We start from the raw sequence: 21235 nt of genomic DNA, 5'->3' as shown, positions 1-21235 counted from the left end.
TGTCCCATCATCCCCCGGGGCCACCTCAGCTACAAGCATGTGAAAGTCTACTCATCCTGGGAGTATAACAGTCATATGTTATAAGGCATGGGCCCTTAGCTACTTTGTCACTGCGCAAAAACTCACACTAATACAACTACAATTATTACAATGTCCCTCAGAGTTTCAAGTTAGGGACTACTATTGTATGTGCTGCCCACAGCTGACAGACCCTTGTCCTGTAAACCACTTGTGTTTATTGAACCCAAGTTCATGACTGCAACTCTTTCCATGTTCCAGTCAGTCATGTGGGCGGCCAGTACCACACTTCTACTTACGGAGAGGAAGTCATCATTTGGATGTTACTAATTTATAAAGAGAAGCATGTTTTAAGGTCAGCCCTGTCTCCTGGACCCCAGAGCCTTCTGTTCCTATAATGTGGTCTCATTCACATGTGTGGAGGGACATGAAAGCAGATGGTGTTGCTAAGACCCTTATAACCCTCCTCCATCCACTCCTACCCTGTACCCCTCCCCCATCCACCTCTGCCTGCCTTGCACGCCCTCTTTACCTCATTCTCTCGAGTCCACGCCTCTTTCTACCTCATCTACTCATGCTTATGTTACTTCCTTTCACACTCATCTACTAGGTTTTACTCTGTAGCCTCCTCAGCTAAGGACGTTGCTGTTGGCAAGGTCGGGACCCCAGGCCTTGCCAGGCAGGGCTGCACTTTAGTAGAGTACTTTCCTCTACTACTCCGAATGCTCAGAAAGATGCACAGCCAGGCTAGGCAGGAGCCAGACATGGAGGTCCAGTCTCTCACAGACATAGGTGGCTATTGACACCCTAAAATCCACTCTGCCTCTTGAGGAATGGCTGCATCCATACACAGTTCCAAGTCTGCTGGGATTATTTACAATGTGCCTAGATCTGTAGTTTGGGACAAAGAGGCAGGCTCTGTGAGTTCGAGGCCAGCCTGATCTACAGAGTGCATTCCAGGACAGCCAGGGTTACACACAGAGACCCTGTCTTGAAAAAAATAAACAAACATTTTTCCATTTTTGTCACATGCTCTGTGCTGGACTTTCAAGCAGGTACAAAAGTAACCCCACTCTAAGAGGGTTAATAACATTGTAATCACTTGTTAGTATATGTATAATGCTGTGGAGGTTTGTGCTTGGTTGGTTGGTGTGAGACAGTCTCATGATGTTGCCCAGGCTAGCCTGGGTCTCATGGAAATCCTTTGTCTCTTCCTCTAATGACTGGAATTGTTGATATGTTCCATTATACCTAGCTAGAAAGACAGCAGAGGGTTCAAAGGATCGCCCAAAAGCAAAGCAGAATATAGGTGCTGCGTTAGCAGCTGTCAGCCAGTGCTAGGGCCAGTGCTAGGTTCTCTCTCTCTAAGATTTTTTAAAAAGACTTATTTTATATATGTGAGTACTCTTGTCTTCAGATACACCTGAAGAGGGCATCAGAACCCACTACAAATGGTTGTGAGCCACCATGAGGTTGCTCGGAATTGAACTCAGGACCTCTGGAAGACCAGTCAGTGCTCTTAACCTCTGAGCCATCTCTCCAGCCCCCAAGAGCTAGGTTCTCAAAGGGAAGGGGATACTGGGTTAGCTGATCTCACCACACCAAAAGTGGGAGGGTCAAGAAGCAGAAGAAACAGAGCAAAGAGAGAGAAGAACCTAGAGGTGACTGGCTCTTCATGCGATGGCAGAGTCAGGAAGATGGAATGAAATAGAGAAATGTCTAGAAAATCCAAGCTGGGGTCCAAATATGAAGGACACTATACAGTCTGGAGGGTTTTCTCCTATGAGTGTGTGTGTGTGTGTGTGTGTGTGTATACATGATATGTGGAGTCCAGAGTACAAGTTGTGGAAGCTGGTTCTCTCCTTCTAGGGATCAAACTTAGGTTGTCAGGCTTGGTAGTGAGCACTTTTACCCACTAAGCCATTTCACTGCCCCAGGATATGCCAATGTGATGACAGTTTCTATGTTGCTGGACAAGGAGAGTTTCCCTAGAGACTGAGGTTGCTACTGTTGCCTTCTATTGCTTCTCTGTTGTATAAAGAATCATGTAATTGGGGAGGGGGCTGGAGAGATGGCTCAGCGGTTAAGAGCACTGACTGGTCTTCCAGAGGTCCTGAGTTCAATTCCCAGCAACCACATGGTGGCTCACAACCATCTCACTCTTCTGGTATGTGTCTGAAGACAGCTACAATGTACTCATATAAATAAAAATAAGTAAACCTTTAAAAAAAAAAAGAATCATGTAACATTCTGAAACAATGTTTCAAATTGTCTCTGCCCTCCCACCTTCTGTGGCAAATCCATAAAATCTCCCAATTTCCCAAAGAAATTCCCTCTCACTTAACTCCAGCTAGCTTTTCTACCCTCCTGACACAGGTTTTCAGGATGCTCCTGTTCCTCACAGGCTGCACTTGGCTCATCACACTGGTGTAATAGTATTTTAGTTAAAACTGATCTCCATGCATTATTGTCTTCGCTTGAAGTGAGCTGGCACCGACCACAAAGGCTGCTATAAATGGAGCATCACAGAACACAAGTGAAAGCGTGAGTGAAATTACGGTTTAAAAAAAAAAAAACAGAAAAACAAAAAAACAACCCACTGTTTAGTGCCCAGAAACAGGACAGACTGTGCAGCGTCTGTGCAGGGACAGGGAGTTGATGCATCACTGCCCTACAGTGGAGTGGGAACCGTGTCCGTCCAAACCAGACACTATGCTGCTGTCCTAGAAAAGCTACCCCATCCCATTCAACCTGTAAATATGTGTGCTTGGGCGTCCTGGACAGGTTTTACTAATGCAACTCTACTCTATCATTAATAGTCTTTTTTTTTTTTTTTTTTGGTTTTTCAAGACAGGGTTTCTCTGTGTAGCCCTGGCCGTCCTGGAACTCACTTTGTAGACCAGGCTGGCCTTGAACTCAGAAATCCACCTGCCTCTGCCTCCCGAGTGCTGGGATTAAAGGCGTGCGCCATCACACCCGGCTCATTAATAGTCTTAATTGGGGAGGCTGAGTAGATTTATGAATGAAATATGCATATAAACATATATGTGTCCTTATGTTCAAGCATAGAACATTTCAAAGTCAATCTGCAGATGTAAAACCACTTGACATAAAAGACTGCGCTGGGGGAAAAAAGAAGTTACTTGCATGCATATGTAAAAACTGCTCATTTTAAAAGAGCTACCAGTGAAGCTACATGACTCATTGTCTATTATTAATAGAAGAACGCAGTAAGAGTAAGTTTGACTACAATGCCCGTGCGACTCTAAGCTTCAGAAGTGTTGCAATCGCCTTTACCAGCTGCACACGTGTGTCTGCAGAGACCAGGAAACCTCAGGAGCCTGCAACACAGCTTCTCTCACCAACCTCCAGTGAGGCTGCCTATATCTAGCTCCCTAGTGCTGGGATTCTAACCATTCACCACCACACATGGGGTTCTGGGCCCACACTCAGGTTCTCATGCTTACACAAGGCACATTAACAAGTAAGCTGTATTCTCAAACACCCTTGTTTAAAGATCTATTTTTATTTTTAATTGCACAAATGAGAATGTGCCTGGGGTTGTGAGTTGACTTAGGCCAGTGCTGGGAACTGGACTTGGGTCTTCCGTAAAAGCAGTACACGCTCTTAATCACTGAGCCAGCAGACCTGCCTCTTTTCTTTTAAACAAGGTCATGCTATACAGCCCTGGCTGGCTCAGCACTCACACAGAGCCCAGGCTGGCCTCAAGGTCACAGCGGCCTCCCAAACCAATGTGAGCTACCGTACCCGACTTTTATGATATTCTCAGCTGTCCACACTCTGGCCATCCTATCTGCACTGAGACATCTGTAATACATAGGAACATTCAACCAAAAAACAGCAACAATCCTACAAATCAGATTATCATCATGATTAGTGTGTAACAGAAAGCATCTCAGATACCAGGCCTAGACAAGAACGTTGCTTCAGAATCCAAAGACAACAGACCATCAACTGTGCGGCTCCGCGGAAATGTCACCTACCTACCCATCTTAGAAAACAGGTAGAAGCCAGGAAGGCTGGGCCGTGCAGTGCTGCCGTGCACTGCAGCCTTGGGAACAGTCAGCGGGGCTGGGATATTTGTCTCAGGACTACAGAGCTAAAGGCAGAGTCCTGCCAATCGTGAGGTGCCCTCTCTCACACAGACCACCCACAACCATGGATTTTCCATCTGGTGAACAAAACAGACAGCTCCCTAATTATTTTTAAAAAGGATTTTTCCCCATAACACACTTTTCTTTATTTGTCTGTGACCTGGAACTTAACAAAAACCCAATGCATGCCAACTTCATTTCTTGTAATGAAATATCCTATTTTATTGTTTTAACTGGTGTGGTGTTTTTGGTCTCCCCCCCTTTTTTGGTTCTAAAATAGAAATTATTACCCCAAGATCCAGCACACCACATTCCCAACACAAATCCGACCAACGACTTTTTTCTTTGAAGAGAGAATGCCCTGTTTAAGTACGAACCATTCAAGTTTTGCTCACAACCAACAGGATGGAAACTGGAGGGAAATTATTTGCAATCGTTCTCTACTGGGCACCCATACTGCTAGTGTCAAAATCTATGGCTTTTCCAACAGAATGGCCACCTCTGCCAAAAGCAAGCTCAGAAATGCCAACTGTAATTAAAATCTGGCACCTGTCTTGGGCGCCAAATTTGCTTCTAATGTCTCCATGATGAAATGTGTCTCGCTTTGGAGGATGTACGACGCTTCTTGCCCTCTGCCCTTCGGAAAAAAAACACTCGAGCAGGAAAATAATTGACGGCTGTTATCCCCAAAATTACTTTTCCCCCTCGTCTTAACTCAGCTGAACCTTCCCTGCTTTCTCCCTCCGAATCTGTTTAATTGGTCCCTAGAGAATCGGCAGACCTTCCCTTCCCACATTTCCTTTTTACAATCCTTGGGGGAAAAGGACACTGGGTGCCTTCCTCTTGCATGAGGCTGCGTTTAGGGAGCTGTAGTATGGACAAGACTTGTACTCAATTGAAACATAGACTGCCTTCCCCAAGGTGTCTCTTTAGAGTAGTAAATCTACTTCATTCGCTTCATTTGTGGTGTGTGTGTGTCTGAGTGTGTCTGTGTGCATGTGTGTGTATGTGTCTCTGTGTGTTTGTGTTTGTGTGTGTGTCTCTGTGTGTCTGTGTGTATGAATCTGTGTCTGTGTATATTTGTGTGTATATCTGTGTGTGTATGTGTGTGTGTGTGTTTCTGTGTGTGTCTGTGTGCATATGTGTATGTATGTGTCTGTGTGTGTATATGTGTCTCTGTATTTGTGTGTCTCTGTGTGTGTGTATGTATCTGTGTGTCTGTGTGTATCTGTATGTATGTCTGTGAGTGTCTGTGTGTGTGTGTCTGTGAGTGTGTCTGTGTGTGTGTGTGTGTGTGTGTGTGTGTGTGTGAACTCAGGGCCTTATACACTTTCCCACTCAGTTACCCCTAGACCAGGAACAATAAATCTATTTTGTTTGGTTGGTTTTTTAAAATAGAATTTCACATCTTTAGCCAAAGATGGCCTCAAACTCACGGCAATCCTCCTGCCTCAGCCTCTGAATACTAAAACTACAGGCATGTGCCAACATGCTCAAATTATGAAGAATAGATCTTGGTTGACACACACTGCCATTGTCATGAGCTTGTGTCCCGTCGGCTGTTTTGCTGAACTCATGATAAGTTTTCATGTTTGGCTTTGATTGTTCAGGATCTATAGCATTTCTCAAGAAGGCAGTCCAGAGCTGGGGGGTGGCTCAGTGATTAGGAGCCTTTGCTGCTCTAAAGAGGAACAACTGGAGTGGCTCCTTTTAGGGAACCCCAAAAGGAGACTCCTAAGCTTAAGCACTAAGCCCCTAAGAAGACCGCCCAGGAAACCCCGCAGCTCAATATACTAACAACAAGCCCCAGCTCTGGCGTCACACTCTAACCTGGCATTCAATCCACAGATGTATGTGTGATTAAGAGTTCAGCAACGCTGCCACCCCTGCCCCGGAGCCCTCTCCCCCCCCCATCTCGCTTTCCTTCCTGACCCTATTCTTTGTTTCTCTTCTTCTCTCTTCCTTTCTTTCCCTTCTCTTCGACGGGGTCTGCCTACCTCACCCAGCATAACCTCTGACTTGCAACCCTCCCACTTCTGCCTGCCAAGAACTGGGTCTGCTGTCATGTTCAGCCTGTCCTTTACTTGCTGGAATTTCTTTCCTTCTTTTGTCTGACAATAAATAAATAAATAAGTCTTTATTTATTTATTTATTTATTTATTTATTTTATGTATATGAGTACACTGTAGCTGTCTCCAAGCACACCAGAAGAGAACATCAGATCCCATTACAGATGGTTGTGAGACATCATGTGGTTGCTGGGATTTGGACTCAGGACCTCTGGAAGACCAATCAGTGCTCTTAACCACTGAGCCATCTCTCTAGCCCCTGTCTGACAAAATATTTAAAGAAATAAACTGGTTTTATATATATATGAATGTCAATGCCAAAATATAAATAGCTTTTATGTATTTGGGTTTCCACCTTGATTCATTTAAAATTCATCCTAACCTATAGGACTGCTCATTTTTAAAATCAGGCAGACCTCTGTGTTCCTGTGTTGCTCTGGGATTGTACCTGCTGTGAACAGCATGCGAGCACAAGCTTGCACCGGTGAGCTGACTCCATTTCTCACACTGGCCATCTGACTCCCGGAGGAGGAGACACAGGCCTATAACCACAGCACTTGGGAGGTCAGAAGAGCTCTACGACTCCCAGTTCTGACTGAGCTCCATTGAGACATTGTGTCAAAGACAAAAACAAGACCAGCTACTGGGGGGAAAAAAAAAGTTAAAAATACAATAGGCTTAAAGCAGCCACTGATCATGTTAAGTTTTCCTATAAAAAAGAACCTTCTAGAAAGTAGGAACAGTTCAGCCGGTCCCCTCCCACCACTCGCTCACACACAGTGGCTAGTGTGCAATGAATGCTAGGCTCCATCTGGGTGTTGCTGTGGTTAGAACTGTTACCCTGACACGATCTATGATCACCACGGAGACAAACCTTTGGCTTTGTTTTGTGAGGAAGTTTCTAGACTAACTGAGCTAGGGAGACCCATCCGGCTGTGGGTGGTACCCTTCCACACCATGGAGTCCTGTGTTAAACAAAAAGAAGAAAGCACACTGAGCAAGGCAATCACCTCTCTCTCCGCCTCCTGACTACAGCTGTCACATGACCATCCACTTCACACTCCTGTTAACTGTGCCTTCCTGCCACCTGCCTGTTACACATACAAGCACTCCAGTACTTGGTGACAAACAGGGAACTCCTTTAGGCACAAATACACGCTCCAATGTGGTAGAACTGCAGTTGTTTAGGTATTTACAGTCATGTACGTTGTTGTTTTGCCCTGGGTTCGATCTCTAGCACACATAAACTGTCATGGTGTCCACCTGTAATCCCAGCACTTAGGAGATAGGAGTCAGAAGGATAGAAATGCAAGGTCATTCTTAGCTATACAGCTAGTCTGAGAACAGCCAGGGATACAGAAGTCCCTGTCTCATTATGAGAGAGAGAGAGAGAGAGAGAGAGAGAGAGAGAGAGAGAGATATCCATGGCCAGGCATGATAGTACATACCTTTAATCCAACACTCAAGAGGCAGAAGCCAGTAGATCTCTGAGTTCAAGGCCAGCCTGGTCTACAGGCTGTTCTAGGACAGCCAGAGGTATACAGAAAACCCTGTCTTTAAAAACAAACAAACAAACTCCACCAAACCCAAAAACAAAAACAAAACCAAAAAGGGAAAGAAAAATCTATGGAGCAAGCATCTGTTAGACCCTCGTGATAATTCTTACATTAAGGGTGATTACAAGTAACCAAATAACAGGAAATTGTATCAATAGCTTTACAAGGCTAAAATGTCTTTGGCTCAGACAGGAAGGAATGTGAGTAGCATCCGCACAAACGAGTTAGTCCATCAAATTTATGACCATCAGAATCACCAACATTTAGCCTTCACATGCTTGTGAACGTGTGGGCAAACTCTGCTACTTAAGGTCGAAGTCTATCATTGACTGGACAGCCTTCTGAGCTTGGAACAGACTGGAGGACTCCCTTTATTAGTAGGCCTTCCCCTTCTCTGACCTTGTCTGAGGAGTTCAAAACCCAACCCCATACAACTCTACCCATAGAATATCACATAGCCTTAGATTACAGATTCAGCTTCCTTTCTTCCAATAAGAACCTGTTCAGGTAACACCAGAGATTCCTGAAATGTCTCCCGGTGCTAATGAGTCCCCTCAAACTATATAAGCCTTGACTCATTCCAAGTAAAGTTGATCTGTCTCCCTGCAGCTGGTCCCCTTCACTCTAACTACTCACGGGGCTTTCACCCTGATGCCCATCTGTTATCTCTGCTTCCTTGGGCATGGGGGGGGGGCGAGAGGGTCACAGTGAATACACAAGGTGGGTTACTGCAACTTGTTTCCAGTGTTGCTGAGGGAAACTCAGCCTCAGAGCTGGTCCTGGCTTCCTCTAATTTGCCTTTAGTCCCAGCTTCTTTGGAAACTATGATTCACTTGAACCCAGGAATTCAAGGCCAGCTTGGGCAAAAGAGCAAGACTCCATCTTAAAGTTAAATCTTTAAATTAAATCAGTATGTTGTGTGGGATTAACCCCAGTTCAAACCCAGTTTTTCTCACTAAAAGGGAACTTTATAATGGTTAATTAGCCACTCCCCATCCCCTTCTCTGCAACGGTGGGCAGCCATTACACGTTCGGCTCTTTTTCAAGTTTCTGTTTCTAAGTGGACATCTCTTCCTGATCTGATCATTCATGGTATGCATTTTCTATATTAACCCCTTGGACATATTATAATAGATGCTTTAAAAATCACTGCCTGTTAACTACATCGTCCAGATCATCTTGCGTTTGGATCCCAGGAACAGACCTCTTTCTTCATCTTGTTGATTTTTTACAGGAACTGCACACTGTGCATAATTCAGGGTTTGTACTCCCTCTGAAGGGTATTATTGCTCTGAGACAGACTTAACATCTGAATATCGACACCGAACTCCCTGCCTTGTGTTAGGCAGCACCTGAGACCATTGCTTAGTTCTTTTTGCGGTCGGCAGCTTGTGTTGCAACAGGTGCTCTAGTAGCCACCTAGTTCAGTGACCAGCAATGGATCCACTTGACCTCCAGCACTTTATAACATCTAGAATCCAAAAAATATTTTAGGGCCAGGAAGACCAGCCAGCAGGTAAAGGCATTTGCTGTCGAGTCTGCCAACTTGAGTCCTATCCCCCAGGATAATTGAAAGAGAAGCGACTCCCACAAGTTGTCCTCTGACCTACACACATGTACCTGCAGACCTCCCATAAACAAATAAATAAAGGTAATGAAATATTTTAAGGCAGATTTTACTAAAGTTATCTATACAAGGAGTATAATCAACTTACCACTCATGGGAACTACATCATTTTTCTTAATACCTGGATCCTTACTGTGGTATGAAAACATCATAGTTTAATGGGTTTCTTTAAAAATTCTGTCTTATCCAATAGAGTCAACTCACCTGGGCCCTTGGGGACTCCCAGAGATTGAACCACCAACCAAAGAGCAAACACAGGCTGGATCCTCCCCTGCTCTCTCCCACACATATTTAGCAGATGAGCAGCTAGGTCTTTATGTGATCCCCCAAAAACTGGAGTCGGGGCTGACCCTGAATCTGTTGCTTTCCTGTGGATCCTGTTACCCTAACTGGCCAACCTTGTCTGGCCTCAGTGGGAGAGGGGGTTGTGGGGGTACGGTGATACCCAGAGGGGGCTCTCCTTTCTCAGAGAAGGGGGAAGTGGGGGCATCTACGTGAGGGGGTACTGGGAGGAGAGGGGCTGATACTGGGATGTAAAATGAATAAATAAATACATTTAAAAAATGTTAAAGTCTTGTCTTATTGGTATTTTATAAAAGTATTCTCTTTAGGGGATACAGAGATGGCTTATCACTTTAGCGTGCTTGTTATTGCGTTTGCAGAGGACCCAGAGTTCAGTTCCCAGCATCCACATTGCGACTCACAGCCATCTGTAACTCCAGTTCCAGGGGCCCAATGTTCTCTTCTAGTCTCTGTGAATATCTCACTCACATGGTACACGTACATACCCTCAGGTAAAACGCTTACCCATAAAGTAAAAATGAATTAATTTTTAGAGAAAAGAGTATCCTTTCTGAAAACAATAAAAGAACTCTCCTTTCCAAAGATGCCCAAACTAAAGAACTGAAATGCTCGTGGCTTTTCGAACAGGACTCAGACACAGGTGCTGGGTCAGCTCCTGCCCCTCCCTTAGTCTGTAAGCTTAGACTAGACTCTCACTCCACTGATCTGTAAAGCAGGCAAAGGAACACTCTTCTCACGAGGCCATGGATGTGAAGCGTGATGCTTGGCATCTCGCGAGACCTCAGAGTGGAGTCTTCCAAGGCCAAGGAGAACGGTACGGAGCAACTGGGGACAGGAGGGCTCAGCTGGAACGGGAGGTCACAGGGGAAAGGGGAGAGAAAAAAAAGGAGAGAAGAGAAAGGAGAGGCCAAAAATAATGTCTTTGAACCAGGTAAGATTCCATCAAACGCTGTTCTCTTCAGAACTACCGTAGTGAGAACCCGCGAAGCCGGCTAGGGGCTGCAGCCCTTCTACTTTTAGTGCTTCTCTGAGCCCTTTGGGCTCCTGCCAGCCTGGTGCCTGTGTGATATTGCCACTCCTGGTCTTCAGGGAGCATACGCAGTAGCGGCCGTAAGACCTCCCTTGACGTGAACTCTCACAAATGTCTTGTTGCCCACACTACATGAGGAAATAAAGAAGAGGAGAAAGAGAAAGCTGTAACAGCTTTAAGTAGATTTTAAGTTTTGTTCCTTTTATTATTAGGAGTGTCATTACTTAGCTTTCTTTGCGTTTACTGTTTTCTGTGTGCTAATATGTGTGAGGGTGTGTGTGGGTCTCCTCCGTCTTCATGTAGGTTAAGGGCATCGAACTCAGCTCGCCACATTTGTGCGGCAAGCACCTTTATCCACTGAGTTATCTCACTGGTCCCTAAGTCATCGTCGTTGTTGTCGTCATTTCAAGACGGGTTCACCATGCATCTCAGGCCAGTAGCCCGGGTTGGCCTTCCTTGTCTTCGTGATCTTCCCTCGGCCTTCTATAGACTAGCAGCCTTCGGGCCAGGCATTCTCCTCTTTCCCAGGACAATCCTCTCAGAAAGGAACACTGCTTCACTGGAAATTAAGTAACATCCCAAGCTGCTCCTGAGGCAGAGAGGGAGGACTTGCTCCCAGCATTCAAATGTGTCTCTGCTTGGGAGAAGCATATTCACGAGGCAAAAGGCGCCATCCTGCCCGAGCAACCCGGAGCTGAACTTGCACGTGACCTTTCTGACAGAACAGCTGGGGAAGATGTGAATCTGGTGACTCTAAGCAAGCGTCAGAGGGAGCTACCCTAAGACAGCAAATGCCACTTCTAAGCCAGTAGGTGCGAGAATTCCCTGAGACCTAAGAGAGAATCATAACATCTCCGTGGAAGGCAGGCTCCCCCAAGGAACTAGGCTTAAACCCAGACCAGAGAAGCCAGGAACTTTCAAGCACACAGTACTTACCTCGGGGCTAGGGATTAGCTCGTTTGGTAGAGTGCTTGCCTAGCATGCAAAGAGTCATGGGTTTGATTCCCAGACCCCATAAGTCCGGTACACTCCTGTAATAACATTTAGGAAGTGAAGGCAGATTAATCCTTGGCTCATCCCATAGTGTGTTTAAAGGCTGGCCTGTGTTACATGAAACCCTGTCTTAAACACACACACACACACACACACACACTGTAGATAAATGTAATTTAAATTATTTTTAATTAGAAAAAAATAAGATCCACCGTTAGATTTAAAAACCCGGAATTGGGTTAGCCACTGTCAGGACCATTTGCCAGCCCTACAGGTAGCCAATAACCTGTATCCTGACCCCATTTCAGGGAGTACTCCCACCACACAAAGGGAAATGCTTCCCCACTCCTCTAGTCCTGAGGGCTCTGCCTGCCACACTTGCCCCAGGCTCAGAACTCCGCCCCCCTGTTCCCACACAGCAGCCAGATGAGCACTAGCTGCTGTTTTCACATTAAAAACCTCATTAGCTGTGACATTTAAAACCAAGTGATAGTTGACTTTTTCTCCAACTAACAAAAACAGTCACACTTTTACTTAGTTTTTCGGCCGGCGACACTGACACCGACCCAGCCAGAGTCGGAAACAGAAATCACATTGTCACAACACGTAGTAAATAATGGCACCGTGCCCGCCACACTTAGAGGTACGCTTGTGAATCTGATAACCTAAGTCTCAAGGCTCCATTACAGAATGATTGCTGACCAGGGCTGGACGCTCAGGTTCGTAAGCCCGTCCATTCCGCTCTCCTGTTGGCCCTCTAGGCCTATAAAGAAGGACGTCCAGTGTCTTACAGTATGAGAGGCAGCCAGTCCTCACTTCCCAGGCTGCTAATGGTTTCACATAAAATGAGCTCCCGGGATTTTACTGCCATTCCGAAGCAACTTCACAAGTGACAGGCCACCAGGGAGAGGATGAGGACTCATGCGTCTTCTCGCTGCCCCAAGGAGGAGGAACTTTTCCACTTGGTATTTCAAATACACTGTCTCACTGGGCTGCTGGCTAATAAGAACAGGGATCTAGTCCTCTGTGACTTAGGGAGACCAAGAATAAGTCACCAAGTTCTCTCTAGAGAGAGGGAGATTTGAATTCGCTTTCTAATCCATGGCTGTAAAAGCCACTGGGCATTTGCATTCCCACATACACGATATAGACTGGCGGACATCAGCTGCTCTTGCGTTTCGACAAGTAATTAGAAGAAAACATTAAATTGCACGTTCTGACCACATAAAGCAGCTTTGTACCCATGCTCACAGCCCAAGGATTGCTGTAACGCACAGGGGTGATCATGGGAGCCGCACAAGAGAAAAGGCCCCAGTGGATCTGTAAACCTTGTGTTTTAATATGTGTACATTTATATGAAGCTTTAACAACACACAGCACACCAAACAGCGCCAATGAGCTGCTTTCAAAAGAAAACACCTCCTAGAAGCTTTTAAAACAGAGCTGGCTACCCGAAAATGCATGAAGTCACGAGTTGGGGTATGCTTGGCTATTGGCTCAGAGCTGTTTCTGACCAGAGACCATTGACCAACATACTTTGGAGAAAGGAAACCTAAAAATAATACAAAGTTAAAAAGAAAAGTTTTCAACTTTGAAAAGCATCTGACAGGCCAGTGAGAGGCTCAGCCAGCAAAGGTACAGGCCTGACCACCTGAGTTAGATCCCAGAAATCCACAGAAAGAGGAAGGTAATGGGTGTGAGCCTTGTCCTCTGACCTCCACACATGGATGCTGGTATACACGCACGCGTGCACACACATACACACACACACACACACACACACTGTACTGTTTTCTCTCTCTCTCTCTCTCTCTCTCTCTCTCTCTCACACACACACACACACTGTACTGTTTTCTCTCTCTCTCTCTCTCTCTCTCTCTCTCTCTCTCTCTCTCNACACACACTGTACTGTTTTCTCTCTCTCTCTCTCTCTCTCTCTCTCTCTCTCTCTCTCTCTCACACACACACACACACACACACACACACACTGTACTGCTCTCTCTCTCACACACACATACACACACACACTTTTAAGGTAGCATCTTTATTTCTATGTCTAACATCTTTATGTCTAAGAAATGACAAAGACATTTTCTTGATACCTTTTAAAAATACAAATTAACTTTAAAAAAAAAAAAAAGATGTATTTATTTATTATGTGTAAGTACACTGTAGATGTCTTCATATATTCCAGAAGAGGGCGACAGATCTTGTTAAGGATGGTTGTGAGCCATCATGTGGTTGCTGGGATTTGAACTCAGGACCTTTGGAAGAGCAGTCAGTGCTCTTAACCGCTGAGCCATCTCTCCAGCCCACAAATTAACTTTTAAATGCCAAATATATATTTAAAAAAAAATAGGGGCCAGACATGTTGGTACACGCCTGTAATCCCAGCACTCGTGAGGCAAAGGTAGGCAGATCTCTGAGTTTAAGGCCAGCCTGGTCTACAGAGTAAGGTCTAGACTGGCTAGAGCTACACAGAGAAACTCCGACTCAACAAAAAGAACCAAACCCAAACAAACAAAACCCCACAGTTCTTCGGTATGAGAAACTTGAACTAAACTTTAAAACTTAAAAACACTTCAAATTCAAATAAAATAAGATTCCATATAAATGACTTATATATGCATATTTCTTAATATGTATATTCTTAAGCTTTCAAAACACAACAAAACACTACTTAAAACTCTCTCACACAGTTTTTTCTTTTTTTGTGACCACAGATCTTCTGGTATCATTAGTCATAAATGTAGAAGCGGTGAAAAGCACCCCAGCCATCAAAAATTATTTACTTTGTAGCACAAACGACAAAGGATGTAACACCCACTAACTGACCTGCAGAGAAAGGCGGGGCGTTAATTTATTCTGCCTGCCTTGGGTTTTACTTTCTGTTAAAACAAGACTTGTTGCCATATTTAACCCTTTCATCACATTTTTTTTTTTTTATAAAAGAGACCAAAGAATAGAGAAAGAGACAAAGTGGCCAGGAGCCAACATTTGTGAGTTCCAAATTTGTTAGTGCTTTTGAGCCTATGACTTAAAAAGAAGCATAAAATTGGTCAGGTTTTGGTGGCGGTGGCCCAGGGACCCTGAGCACTTTAGATCCTGCGGCCACACTCCCAGCCCATGATTATTTTCCCTCTGAAAAGCGCAGTGTTAAATAGGAATCTTATAGCTCTTACTGTATACACCATGCATTTTATGTGCAGCGTAGCTCTGGCAGTCCTTTGCCATTCAGTAGCACTGGCCCAACCATGGAATCATGAACGAACGGAAAGTATGAACAGAAAGTCACAAGTCCTAACTGGATGATCCTTCTGGCTGAGCGACGACAGAGCCCAGCTTATTAGTTCCCACATATAGAAGCCCTTTGTAACTGCAACCCAGGAATGTCATCTGTCTTGAATTATGTCCACCTGGGATTACGTCCCGATGACCAGAACGCTGGGACCTGAGAACTTCACTGCTTTGGTGATTGACATTTAAACTGTTTGAAGTTTCTAATTAAGGTCTCTTAACAAATTAACTGCAGATGTAGGAAGCTAAGTGTGCAGTATGCAGAGATCCCAAGTCACCTGAGAGCTGCAAACAGCTAGAACCGGCTCATTAAAGCCGAGGGGCCTGCACTCCTGGTGCCATCACGGTTGCGCTGGCTCATTTAGCTTTCCCAGAGCACCGAGTGCTGAGGTGCTGGAACCCAGGGCCTCCTGCATATCAGAGATGCTCTACCACTGAGCGGCATCCCCAGACCCCCAGTGTTGTAACTGTGGGTAGGAGATGGAAATGCCCTGGGAATACCACTCAGACCAGCCATTAATAGCCTGTTTATTTGACAGGTTCCAAAGACACCTTGAAACAACCTCTGGGCACGTCCATGACAGAGTTTCCTGAACAGGTTAATGGAGGTGAAACTGCACCCATTCCATGGCTGGGGTCAGGGACCGAATAAAAAGGGGAAGTCTGGTAAGCACTAGCACCCACCTCTCTCTGCCTCCCAAACCACCTCACCATGCTTTCCTACCACAATGGATGGTCCCCGAAGCCAGTGAGCCCAAACAAACCCTTTCTTCCTCATGTTGCTTAGCAACGACAAAGCAGCACACCAACCAGGCTACGGGATGAAGAGCCAGCTCGATGGGTCCATCATTTTCACTGCCTGCCCATTGCCCAGCAGGTTGTAAGTTAGAGGTCCTATGCTGACTACTGCCCCCATACTCAGCCTTGTCCTGTCCTAACTCCCATGGGACATTCCCTTTCCCGAGAACCCACCTCTTCCTATCATGTCATCCTCTAAAGGCAGCTCCCAAGAGGATAGCCCAGACACCCCCAGAAAGTCACCCCCCACCTCTGTATCTCGACAACACTCTGAGCTTATCCCTGTGTGATGGTTAATCCCAACTGTCAACCTGATAACATCTAGAAATACCCAGGTGCCTATAGGGAGTATCTTAACTAGGTTACCAGAGGGGAAAATCTGGCCCACTGAGGGCAGCACTATTCTCTAGGCTAAGAACCTGGACTGTAGAAACAGAGTGAGCTAACCACAAGCACTCACATATCTCTCTTTACATTTTTTAAAAAGTTATATATATTTTCATGTGTCTGAGTGTTTTGCCTACATGTATGTCTGTGCATGCACATGTGTATAGTATCCACAGGGGCCAGAAGAGGGCATCAGATTCCCTGGTTGTGAAATGCCATGTGACTGCTGAGAATTGAACCTAGGTCCTCTGGAAGAACAGCCAGCGTTCTTAACCACTGTGCTATTTCTGCAGCCCGTTTCTAGACAATGCAATGTGACTACAGCTTCAAACTTCTGCTGCTGACATTATCATGATGGACTGAAATCCCAAAATGTGAGTCAGAATAAATCCTTTCTCCCATAAGTTACTGTTGTCAGGGCATTTTACCACAGCCATAGGTAAGGAACAAGGGCATTGTTTCTTGCCACCTGCCCCGACATAGTTTAATCAACACTGCTAAGACTTACCACAGGCCAAGGAGCTATGGAGGCTGCTGGGAGACCAAGAAACAATCATGGCAGGAGTACTCCTTGAAAGTCTCTTCCACCCGCCAGCCACCTCACACCACACTTGAAGGGACAGAGGCCATCCAAGAAGGCAACACATGCCTGTGACATCATGACCCAGGAGGTTAAGGCTGTCAGATCTCCATGAGTTCATGGGCAGCCTGAGATACAGTCTGAGACCATGTCTCAAGACTTGAGATGGATCACTAGGTAAAGTTCTTGCCCTTGTAAGCCTACTAAGCACTTGAGTCCAGATTCCCGGAATCGGCGTAAAAAGCACCTGTCCGTAAACCCAGCGCTCCTACTATGAGACAGAAATCAAAGACCGGAGAGAGATCTGGAAGCCTGTGGGCCAGCCAGAAGTGTGCAGCAAAGAGGCGGAAAGAAGAGAGACCCTGACTCAAAACAAGAAGGCGAGAATGGACTAACAAAACCAAATGCAGGTCCTCTGGCCCTGCAGAGGCTCGCCCACATTGCTTCTCCTTCTCCACTTGAGCAGCTGCCTCCAGGGCAATCAGAACCGGGGGACCACTCTTTCTCTTCAGAGGGACGTATGAATGAATGCCTGAATAATAAAAGGAAACAGGCTGAAAATAGCTCTTCCCGTTGATGCTTGGTGACAAGCTGTTCTAGGAAGTAAATACTGTTCTAATTTCCCTGCACAATATAACGAATAATGAGTTCTGCAAGAAAACATTATTGTCCTTAGAAAAATTTTAAAAAAATAACAAGTTTAAAAATTGTTTTTTGAGAAAAAAACACATCAAGCAGGAAGCCATATGGTTGTGAAGATGAAAAGATACATTTTTTTATCCCTCATTAACAATAATCCTAGAGATATTAACATTTTCACTAATTCCTCCCCAAGCAGGATACTCATTAATAGCACACACCTGTATCAACAGCACAGTCTTCATCTTCGGAAGCCTTGCGTGGGCTGGTGCCTGGGACCCTCATTTTAACACCTTAGGTGTTTGTGCTGCCTAAAAACTGCTAATCCCTGCCGGTCCCTGGTTGGTTGCAAATGCTCAAGCCATCAGACCAGGCTCAGAGGGAGGCTAGTAAGCAGCAGCCCAGCACAGCCCCGCCAGGGGGCAGCTGTGTCAATATGGTGTCCTGTCCTCAAGGAGCTTACAGCACCAGCCCACATGGGGGACTCCGGCCCAGCAGGCTGTGGGGCTTACATCACTGGTTCCAGAAGAAGCCACCCCAAGTGTACAGGCCTCTTCCATAGCCACAGAGGGAATCAAAACAAAGTAAACAAAGTGAGCAGCGGCACTCCCAAGTGTGCCCCAACTCAAAGAAGGTAAAGCTAGCTCAGGCTGTAAGGTGCCCACCCTGCAAGTGTGAGGACCCAAGTTCAATCCCCAGGACCCATGTACAATGGAACGCGAGGCACACACTTGGGAGGTGAAGACAGGTGGACCCCTGGGGCTTGCTGACCAGCAGGTTTGAGCCTGATCAGTGAGCTCCTGTCCAACGAGAGACTGTCTCAAAGAAACTGAGTGGGTTTTCCTGAGGATGACGCCTGAGTGTGTGACACCTGCATACATGTGCATGTTTGCCTATGCACATGTGTGAACACACATGTTTAAAAAATGGCAATCTCAAGTTGAAAGTGAACAACGGCTCCCCTCCCATCTTGCTAAGATGCCACCATGGAAAGATTGTTGTCTCTTCTTCGAGGTACTTAGACCCCAGGGCTTTCTGGACTCAGGGCAAGTGCTCTGCTGTGGAGACATGCTCCAGCCCATACCATAGCCACTGTTAATGCACCTCCAGATTCGGAGCGGGTCCTGCCTTGAAGAATAGAAATACTCCCTCGACATCTGAAACAAACAGAAGGCTCCACAGTAGCCTTGGGTCACACTGAGTCAGACTGGCCAGAGTACCCTCTGGGACACCTTCGGACTGAGGGAGACCACAGGTGGCATTTCTAAAGGCCCCCATCCTCAACCACATAAGCCAACAGTGTCCTTTGTACAGACCTCTGGTTTATTCTTCAGAAAACTCTTTGACAAAAGGAGGAATATCGTGGAATCTGAGAACAGCCCTGGCCTGTGTTCAAGAACTCGATGCCAAGAAAGAAACTTCAGATTTGACATCTTAAATTACCAGGAATGTTTAGACAAATCTATAATCTAGGAAAACATACAGACACCCACATTCAGACGCAGAAAGTTTTCCTCTCACATAGAACTGATAATTAGCAATGAATTCTGATTACGGCAGCCATGTGGTAAGGCAGGATCTGTGTTAGGCATTAAGCTCCCAGTGTATGGGGAAGGGCTAATAAAACAAGAAAGTGTGCAACTCACACCTTAGGATAATCCTTCAAGTGAGGCAGAATGGGATGCTGATGGAAGAGACCTGGTGGGAGGGGAGGTACTTCCCCAAGGATGGAGATTTCATGTAGGTGTCTGCTGTCCTTTTGTTTATCAACATTTTGATGATAACGTTTTTTTGCTGTTGTTGTTGTTTCCCTTAAACAACCTCTAAAGAAACCAGTGTTTATTTATTTATTTATTGTATGTGTATGGGCATTTTGTCTGCACGTATGACCGTGCTCCACAGGCACGCCAGGGGCCTAGTACTCACAGAGGCTAGAGAGCATCCATCTGGAATTACAGATGGTGGTAATCCATCGTGTGGGTGCTAAGAATTGAATCCAGGTCCTCTGGAAGAACAGCCAGCGCTCTTAACTACTGAGCCTCTCTCCAAGCCTCTTCTTATGAGCAGACACCATAACTAGCATTTGGTACCTCTTCCCATCTAAGTAAACATCAGATGTGAACCCTGACACCCCCAAGCCTCAAAGGCCATGGCTTAGCTTTAGGAAGGAGGAGACCACCTGTTAGTGGAGGATGAAAGGGGTGGAGAGGCAAGATCATACCTGCTCAGTAGCTACAGAGAGAGGGAGGGCTCTTGTGTGCAGTGGGTGGAGGGCTCTTGGGTGCAGTGGGGGGAGGGGAGGAGGACAGCTCTCCAGTGCAGTAGGGAGAAGGCAAGAGGGGCAGTAGGATGGGCCAGTGTGCCGTTATGAATGGTTTGGAGAAAGAGCATGGAGCTAGCAACCTTACACCTGCCTGAACAGCTGTAGTAAGACGGTAGGAAGTAGCCAGAGCTGCTGAGAATATAGACATCCAAGCCCTAGTGCATTATGGGTATAATAGAAAATAGCGCATAAGTGGACAACCAACAGTTGGCCATTTCCTCAGAAGTTCTTTGCAAAGGTACCACATGATCCAGGAACCCTACTCCTACATACACATCCCAAAGGACCTGAAATAAGGGTGGGGTGTACCTTGGTGAAGAGGTGGTTCACCGAAGATGCAAGAGGCCCTGGGTTTAATCCCCAGCACAGTATGAACTGGCATGGTTTTAATACCTGTGACCCTTGCACTTGGGAGTTGAGTGCAGGATGTCAGAAGCTCAGGGTTGCTCTCACATATACACTGAGTATGAGTCCAGCCTGGGCTAAATAAGATCCTGCAGAGGAATTTTAATCCAGCAACATGGCTTCTCTGGGAAGGAATTGCATCCAAAGACCTTCTAGGTCTGTGTGATCAGTTGGAACGCAGATGCAACTACACATCTTTAATCCCTCTAGCTGGAATACAGACATGCCCTTAGTACAAATCTTTAATCCCAAACAATGAAGGTAAATTAGTTTGTAGAAGGAGGCAGTCATATTTGAAAGTGATGTCTAATTGAGGGGCAAATTGACAAACAGGAAGATTTGACAGAATGAAGATTGAGAGACCAAACCTACTCCATCTTAGAACTGGAATCCATCTTAAAAAGAGTCTGAGAACTTGACCCACAGCTAAACCCAAGTTGCACATAAGTGCCATGGCTTGTCCTTGCCCCATACCCCAGAGTTAGTCCCTAGCTACTTCCTAGCAACAGCCAATCAAGATAAGTCTGACTGTTTCAGATGTACTTTCAGACGGTTTGTGATTGTTCATGGTTTTGCTTCAGAGCACCCACCCGAGGGCTTACAATAGTCATTCAGTGAGATGCTTGCCAGGCTGGACATCCCCTAGCTTGCTCACCATTTCCTGTAAAACCTTGTCCTGATGAGGGTTCTGGGCTTCACCAAACTGTCCTGCTGCACCAGGGTCAGCGGTGAGCAACCCCAAGCTTCAGCTGTAATAATGAGACCCTAGTGCAATTACATCAGAGTCAGCTCCTGGGTGATCTTTTGGGGCTTGAGAATAGGCACAACAAGACAGGATACTCCAAATTCTCCTTAGAACAGACAGGAAAGAGAGGTGACTTAAGAGAACAGTAGAGGAGGGAGAGAGAGGGGGGAGGGGGAGAAGGAGGAGAGGAGGAGGAGGAGGAAGAAGAAGAAGAAGAAGGAGGAGGAGGAGGAGTAGGAGAGGAAGAAGGAGAGGAGGAAGAAGGAGGAGAGGAAGAAGAAGAAGAAGAAGAAGAAGAAGAAGAAGAAGAAGAAGAAGAAGAGGAGGAGGAGGAGGAGGAGGAGGAGGAG

The 21235-nt window shown here is 45.8% G+C and overlaps 1 protein-coding gene across 2 annotated transcripts in view; it reads right to left on the bottom strand.

Annotated features, from left to right (window-relative positions):
- Positions 1 to 21235, bottom strand: part of Clybl (citrate lyase beta like) — a 213966-nt gene that overhangs the window by 178064 nt on the left and 14667 nt on the right. The gene's annotated exons all lie outside the window — the stretch shown is intronic.

The sequence above is a fragment of the Mus pahari genome, chromosome 8 (genome assembly GCF_900095145.1).
Source record: "Mus pahari chromosome 8, PAHARI_EIJ_v1.1, whole genome shotgun sequence".
Classification (NCBI taxonomy): Eukaryota; Metazoa; Chordata; class Mammalia; order Rodentia; family Muridae; genus Mus; species Mus pahari.
The sequence above is the reverse complement of the archived record's forward strand: the minus strand, read 5'-3'. Positions and strand labels throughout refer to the sequence as shown.